At 42.0% G+C, this 8,167-nt stretch overlaps 1 long non-coding RNA gene across 1 annotated transcript; it reads right to left on the reverse strand.

Moving 5' to 3' along the window:
- Positions 1-1,876: 1,876 nt before the first annotated feature.
- LOC115380092 (uncharacterized) lies at positions 1,877-7,463 on the reverse strand. The gene is made up of 2 exons (XR_003930293.1): positions 7,330-7,463; positions 1,877-3,045 (listed from the first exon to the last, which is right to left on the reverse strand). It is a non-coding gene; the product is annotated as an uncharacterized LOC115380092 (long non-coding RNA).
- Positions 7,464-8,167: the final 704 nt, after the last annotated feature.

Raw genomic sequence — 8,167 nt, forward strand, 5'->3', positions numbered from 1 at the left:
ATCTAGGCTTAAATTTAGATTTAGTGTTCTATAAATAAAGTATATTATTCTAATTATTATTATTTCATATCAGACTCTGGTGTTTCACCTCTGAAGAAGCCCATAACACTCACAGTAGCCCACCTCGAGGCCTTTACCCCCCCTCTGAGGCGGAGAGGAGCGGGACTCCGCCTGCTATACCCCCCTCTGCTGTCTCATGCTCAAGTGGCCCATAAATCACATTGCGCGCGCGCGCACACACACACACACACACACACGCGCGCGCGCGCGAGTTTCTAACTATCTACACTTCTGTCTGTTGTCTCTGTTTGTCTGTTTGCATGTCTTGCTATCCTCCTGTGACTGTTTCCTCGGCCTGTCTGTGTCTCCACTTGAGTGCATGTAAATGGCTGCCAGTTGTTTCAGTGGATTTGTCCACTGGTTTTCAAAGTGGGTTCCAGGGACTTTCAGGGGTCCTTGAGGGTCCTCCAAGGGGTCCTCAGGAACATCAGGAATCGTTTAATTTCACTTTAATTTAAATAATTAGAAATAGATTTATTAGATATTTTTAAAATTCAAACTTTAAAAAGTTTTGTTATCAGGATAATTTTAAATGATTTATTTATCTAGCAAATTTATTTGTTTATGCTAATTTTCTGGGAGTTGATATTTTTATGTTTAATTTATTGTTTAATTTAATTTTTTAAATTTAGTTACATATTTACTTCTCTCTTTTTTCTTTTTTGTAAATATTTTATTGAAATTCTGATAATTTACGTTTTTTCCACTTTTCCCCCCATGTTTTTGAAAGAAATCAAATTAATTTGTCATGCATCATCATTTATCCATGTTACAAAAGGTTAATTCAGCAGACATCATTACAGTACGAGACAAAAACATGTACAAGGGATTATTCTTTTTTAATCACACAACTTTGAATTTAGTTGACAACAATGACACCTAGACAATTACACAGTTACCAGAAACTAAATTATCTTTTCATATCAGAGTTACGAGGCCAAAATGGCACCCAGTGGGGGTCCAGGGCTTGATGACAGTCAGCTTCGGGGTCCAGGGGATGACAAAGTTCTGGCTGAACAGTGATGACTCTCACGTTGCAAGAGGTCATTTTACCGGGGAAATAAATCCATTTAATATTGCTTAAAGTAGCTTTACGAAACAATTTCATACAGTTTGCAACCCTATCAGTTAGTCCCATGAGCAAACAACTTTAACAAAGAGCTACTTAAAAAAAACAACAAAAAAAAAACAAATGAGCCTCTGTTCTGTAACCAGGGTCTGGCTTGCTGGAAGCTGGCCATTTGACCTAATTAAATATTACTGGTAAAACTCTTTTACTGGTTGTCAGGACTTAGTTACATGTGTTGGTCCCCTTCAGAAGCCAGCCCAATAAAACCCTGATGTTTAGACAGAGGGGAAAGCCAGCTGAGCTCTGCCAGGGGTGACTGCTTTTTTTGTAGTGAGTCTCATTTCAAAATATCTTCAGAGTCAGCTGACTGTGCAAGTACATGTTAGTTTAACCCATTGCTAAAGAAATAGCAGATTTCAGTTTCCCAGACCTTTAAAACACTTGCAAAGTTGATTCTTCACCATACACTCCTTAGCCTGTGTCCAGTGTGAACACCATCTGCTGCTGCACTCTATTTCAATCACAGACTCCAAGTAAGCCTAGAGCATGCTGAGACAGTAATAGACAAGGGGAGAGAGGGTAAAGCTTTTGCTTGGCACAGGACAGGACAAGCTGATGAAGCAGGACACTCTGGTTCCCCGGAGAGGGCTCATAGCTTTGCCTGGATCAAGTTCTGCTTCCTCTTGTTTCTCAAATTAGTGCCTCCAGTTGGTTTTGGATGCTTCTCTTCAACTATCGTGAATAATATTTTTATTTCGCAAGGTGTTTTTTTTTTTTTTTTGTGAAATGAGAAGCAACTCTGAAATGCTGATAAGATAGTCATGTGTAATATGAATTGCACCACAGAAACATGTTGTGACAACAGCAGGACATGGGCACACACATTTCATGTGTTTGTCACATGAAAAGGTTAGCCAGTGTTCAGGTTTAGGCCAGCATTGTTCATCCACAAGGCTTTACATTCCTTTCAAGCAAAATTTGCCAAAGTAAAGACATTTGCTCTATCCTTGAATCATTCCTGTTGCATGACATAAAGATTGCTGTCTAAAATCATATCTTTATATGGCGTGTGCAGGTCTTCTCTTCTTCACCTATTCCATGTGTGCAAAAATGGAAAGTGTGCTCATTGCTGCCCCCCAAGTCCACTGGCTGGACTAAGGGGGCAACCAGTGGACTTTGCTCAGGAAGCCTTGCCTACAAGCTGCCAAAATGTTGCAGTGGTCTCCAGGGTAGTGGTTCCCAGATATTCACAGGAATGTGACTAGAACTGCACAAAGTGGTTGGTGCTATTGACGAATTAGGCTAAATTTTGGCAAGTAAAACCAGTTAGAGTTTGTTTCGGCAGCTCATACATTGGTTAAATGAAACTGAAACAGCTAAAACATTGATTAAGGGTAAGTTTAGGTCTAACAGTAGGTTTGGGCAACGGTTGAATAAGAATAACTTTTGCCAATAGTGAAAATTCCTATCAAACTTCACTATTTAGAAGGCTAACATTATGTACATTATCTGCCCATCCACTAGCCGATCCTCTGTACTCTTTCAAATCAAAGACTACTGCTTCTGTCCAGTTGTGTCTTCTCCACATGTGCTGGACAAACATTCCTTTTTGTGAGGTTTTTTTTTTTTTGCGTATTTAAAGACATTAGGCTTGTGTCATAAAAACCTTAGCTGGGAGAAATGGGCTTGTACTCTCAAGTAAAGTGAAATGGGGCCCTTCAGAAGGCTCACAGTCCCATGCAGAGCTCGAAAACAAAACACCAGGTCTGCCTGGTGGAGGCTGGACGCAGGGGATTCGTGGCCACATCGACCAGAAGACTTCTAAAGGAGCAAGGAACCATGGCCAGGCGATACGCCAAACACTCATGTCTGCACTCATGTCTGCATCAAAGGCTGTGGGAAGGAACAGTCCGTGGCTGTGGATGAAAAAGGAAGCATTTCAGCACCAAAACATCTACCAAGGGAATAGGGAGACATGATGGGGTGCTCCAATGAAGCTGTACATCACTGGTGAGGCCTCCAGCCATGTGGTGGGCTGAGGAAGGAGAGACACCTAGAGTTTCAACCATCTTCCACAGTCTTACCATCAATGTCATCTCAAAAGCTGCTCACCTCATTATGTGTACCAGAATGCCTCGCATTTAAAATTTAGAAAGCAGCCATCTCCTGACAGTGGATAAACTATTTAGAAACTGAAATTCCCTTACCCGCCTTGTCCTCTGTGCCGTTGAGGGAATACAAAGGATGCCACAGAGAATAAGGAAAGCATTGCTTGTTGTTTCTGAGAAAATGCTGATTTTGCAGACATTAGTTGACAGCCAGATTCAGTTGGATCAGAGGGAGCATCTGGACTGTAAGAGGGGTTCAGGCAGGGCACTGGTTGTGACTCTTTGCTGTAACCCAGCAGAAACTCACCAGATCATTTGTTAGCCCGGCCCCTGATCCACGACCAGCCCTAAGCCCAGGAGCTGCGGACAACATCCTTAACGGCACATTGTATTTGCGTCCCTACTGTAACAGAAAAATGTGTAGCACATCGGTGATCTTAAATGAAGTGATCATAAAACCACTGAACATGTTTTCTTGTGGTTTTCTTCCTAGCAGAATGAACCTCGTGTTGAAGAACTGATTCAAGAGCAACTTATTTTGCTGTTGATCAGCGACAGTGCTGCATCTGCAGTTTCTTTATCCGGGTTTCTACAGTTATCAGAGAACTAAATTTAATAATATAATGCCTTTTAAGACCTGTTTAAGAAATATTTTGACAAGTTTTAACACTGATTTTTTTTTTTTTTTTTTTTTTTTTTTGGCGGGTAGTTTGCGATCAGGCACCAGTTGTTCAAGCAAATCAATTTGTATGTATCTTAAAACAAATTGTCTCATTTTCACACCGCTATCAGATAACTGACTGTGATCTGCCTGTACCATGTTACTGCTTGCGTGGATTTGAGATTAGGCCACAGCTGTCCCAGAGAACCTTATCGTGCCTCCATATTCTAGTTTCTGGGAGAACGGGATAACCTTTCTGTCCCATGGGGGTGCAAGAGAGAACGGCTGGGACCATCTGACACCAGATCACCCTGGTGGAATTTGGGGAATGGCGCTGTCCGTCCGCCTAGCCCACACCACAGGGGAGGTGGCATCTCTGAATTGTGTTTATTTGTTGGCACCCTTTCGCGAAAACCTTCCCATCAACTGCATGTTAATCTTGTCAGCAAATTCCCAAAGGCTTTTTTCTTGCCCTTTTCCAAACCTCCATTACCTCAACCCCTCATGAATTTATGGACCTCTCTTCACTTCTTCACTCCTCGACGTTCTGCTGCCTCTCCCCACCTTTTTTTTGCCTCCAGTATTTGCTCCTGTGCTCCTCGTTGCTACCGTTCTACACGCACACACTTATACCTCCAACTCCCACATACATATACATAAACACATAGCCCTGCACAGCTTTGGTGACACGTTGCGGTGGCAGTGAAAGGTACTAAAAAGGTTCCAGGGATGAAAAACCTCCCAGTCGTTCTGAGAAGCCATCTTCTGTTTCACACCAGGCAAAATTTATGAACTCAGCGCTGGGCATCTCTCTGGGACTCTCCGCTGTCCCACTGAGGTACAGCGAGACTGACAGACAGAGAGACAGAGAGACAGAGAGACAGAAGGAAAGAGAAATGGAGTGAATGAAGGTTAGAGGATAAAGCAAGGCAGAAAAAACAGTTGTGAGAGAGAGAGAGAGATGAAGCAAAGAGATGTGGGTGAGTGATGAGATGAACAAAAAAAAAAAGAGAGAGGAGACAAGAAAACAAGAGAAAACTATCAGTGTGTCATCAGTTAAGGGCACTCCTCCTGTAATGAAAATTTATTTTTGGCATTGTTGTGTATAAAGCTCAGTTGTCACTCTCATATAAATCATGCATATTACAGAAGCATGTCATGATTAATGAAAATCGCTGCCTACAGTCTTTGTCTGTGTTGGTTGTACTTTTTCTCCACCTGAGGGCGGTATGTGTGTAATGTGTTCGGCTTTTCCTGGTGGCCCCTGATTGGTTGACACAGTGGAAAAATTTATGCCCAAGCAATGTTGCCAGATTGGGCAATTTTCTGCCCAATTGATCGTTACCACGGAGCAGCCACAGGGATTTCAGGAAATACATTGCTTCAGTGACTTTTCTGGTATTTCTTGTTTTAGGTGCTGATGAATGTCCAGGGCCCTGTGTAAAGGTTGTGGCACTGTGCCGATAATTGAAAAGTGAAGGGTGTAGCTAGTTGTCACCAAAAGATACTTTTTTAAACTTGTGACTCTGCTAGCTGCTACCTGTACCACCTAGTGGAAAAGTCATGCCATGCCACTGGTAAAAATGGAAACGTAGACAGGGAAATGGTGAGGTTTTGTGTATTTCAGGGGCTTTCAAGGACCTACAGGGGTACTTGAGGGTCTTCCAGGGGATCCAGTTTGAGTTCACTGTAATTTAAATGATTGTGAAAGGCATCTGAATGCAGCCTTTAAACACAAGAACTCTAGCATCACTGATCTGACCTTTAAATATATAATTGTAGTAACTATAAAAATGGGTAATTTTTTTAAGAAATCGCATCACAACATGTTTTCTCAGATTAGAAAATGCTTAATTCACTAGACATTGTATGAGTGACTATTTTAACATGATGCTTTAATCTCCCTGCTTCAAATATTTTCATGTCAGTCCCGAACAAGGGCAAAATAACTTCAAATGGGGGTTCGCAGCTTAATGAAAGTCAACTCGGGGGTCCGGAACATGAAAAAGACTGAAAATACCTGGTCTTCTCAATGAAGAGAAAGTCAGTTAAAGTATTATGGACGGGTAGAAAGGTGGAAATGGAGAGAGTTGGATAGATTTACTGCCGAGTTCAGACTGTGAGCAATACAATCAACAAGTCACCAGAAATCCATTTATTTCCTACAGAGCTGAGCGACCAGGGGAACTCAGCCAATATGTTGACGGTCAACAAACTTGTCGGCCAAAAAAAGTTGGCCGCGGCGAAACTTTTCGCAGTCATCGGCTGTCAGCAACCAATCAAATTTCTGCTCTTCCAATTTTCCGGACCAGTTCCATCTGACAGGTGCAAAACAAATGAGAAGTTGATTGCAACCATTCAAAGCTTCCCACTTTTATTTGGCCACAGGAACAAACATCTCAAAAGCCATGCTTGAAGGAGGGCTGCATCCGTTGATGATTTTTCTTTCAAAATCCTGCAATACTATACAAAATCAAGTGTGCGCCTAATTAAGTGGCCGTGTGTACAATGACTAGTACTGTAGTAGTCAGATTTTACGGAAAAGTAGCTGCAAATCCAAAAGTTCTCCATTACTTACACATCAGTGGCTTTAGAGAAAAAATACAAACTACAGAATTCATTTCGACAATAGTAATGATTTTTCAAAGGTAACAGATGGCTGTTTGTTAATTAAAATGCTCAGCCGAGGAAAAACTGTAAATCAGAAACAGGCAAACACGTCTCCCAGTTGTTATTCTTCATGAAGAAATGAACCATGTACAAATTAAAATGTAATTTCAAATACTTGTTGACTCCTACCCTTGTTCTTCAAGCAGAGATTTAATAAATTCTTCATGATCTTTCTCCTTCTACTGGAATGCCATCAGCACAACGTGAAGACATATGAGATCATAACTGAATGGTAGCCTATGTGAAATCCCACTGCTGCTGTTTAGCATGTCATTAACATAAATTAGCATGAAGTCCAGCTGTTAGGGATTGATTGTGGAGCAGTGTGTGAAATGAATGAGCTCTGCAGATGAACCTTTGTGAACAGGCCGACAGCAGGACCTGTTCTAAAGTCAGAGGCCCGGCCACGTGAACGCAATCATTTCAATCTGCTTTGCTACTGCTCAACTTATTTTGGAGAGGGTAAACACTGACACATGTTTTTGAGTTTGGCAGCTCTGTCATGGTGTCTGAACTGAGCCGTAGCTTGCGTTCGGGATGCCCTGGGAGCTGCAAAGTGCCCAGTAAAATCCTCCCAGTTACCACTGGGGCACAGTCAGGAGCACCACTTGCTCATTTTTAGATGTTCGTTGCTCAATGTAGCTGAAACCATTACCCTGCATTTTTTAAATTAGATACAAAATGGCTGGTGGTACGCAAAGTGAAATGGCACGAAGGAGTAATCAGATAAAATATTACACTGTGTTTTTTACAGTTCTCACCTGACATAAGGTTTTTGTTGTAGCCAGGAACTTGCTTTGATGTCACATGCTGTTTCACGGCAAACTTCAGGGTTCAGAAATCATACCCAAGCTCCCCCAGGGGGAGATCTCATTGGGAGGAGTGTTCAAGAGCACTTTTCCAAATGGGAGCTGGGACTTCTCCCACTTCCCAGGGCATTTTTAATGCAGCATTAGACCTAAATGGAATGGATCCTTAATTAATGTCATTAGTAACACCTGTGTTGTCATGTCAAAATGGCTGCTTTGAAAAAGGTCTATAGATCAAAATGAGGCAACCCATCGACCAGGTCGCTGGTATTTTACTAGCCAGTGGTAAGAATCAGTTCTCCAAGAAAAACCTGGTTACTTGCTGTGGCTCGTAGTGTTGATAAACTCTCTGGCTTCACCAAAGTTTGACAGTATTTTGTTGGTATAGCTGCTGGTAACAGACTTTTGTCACAGCAGCCATTTTGACATGACTAGCAGAGTAAACATAGATGTTCCTATTGACATTAATTAAGGTTCTCAGAGCCACGGTGCTGCTTTTGGGTATGTTGTCTCACTGCACAGGCTCTGCCTCCACTTAAATGAAAAGGAACCTCTTCCTTGCCTGTGCAGGAAACAAGCAGAGTCCTGACTTGTAGTTTCCTGGTTACAGCACCTTTCTATTGCTCACCTCTGAATTATCAGGCGCTTTATATGTATGTTTTACAGGCTGTAGTAGGACATGTGTGCTGAGGGTCCAGTTGCCTGGATGTGGAAGTTTAGCAGCCCTGTGGGGCCAATCCACATCATGAAAGCAAAGCATTGTGGGTCGTCCACTAATGCACACATTACT

Source organism: Myripristis murdjan, chromosome 21, assembly GCF_902150065.1.
Source record: "Myripristis murdjan chromosome 21, fMyrMur1.1, whole genome shotgun sequence".
Taxonomy (NCBI): Eukaryota; Metazoa; Chordata; class Actinopteri; order Holocentriformes; family Holocentridae; genus Myripristis; species Myripristis murdjan.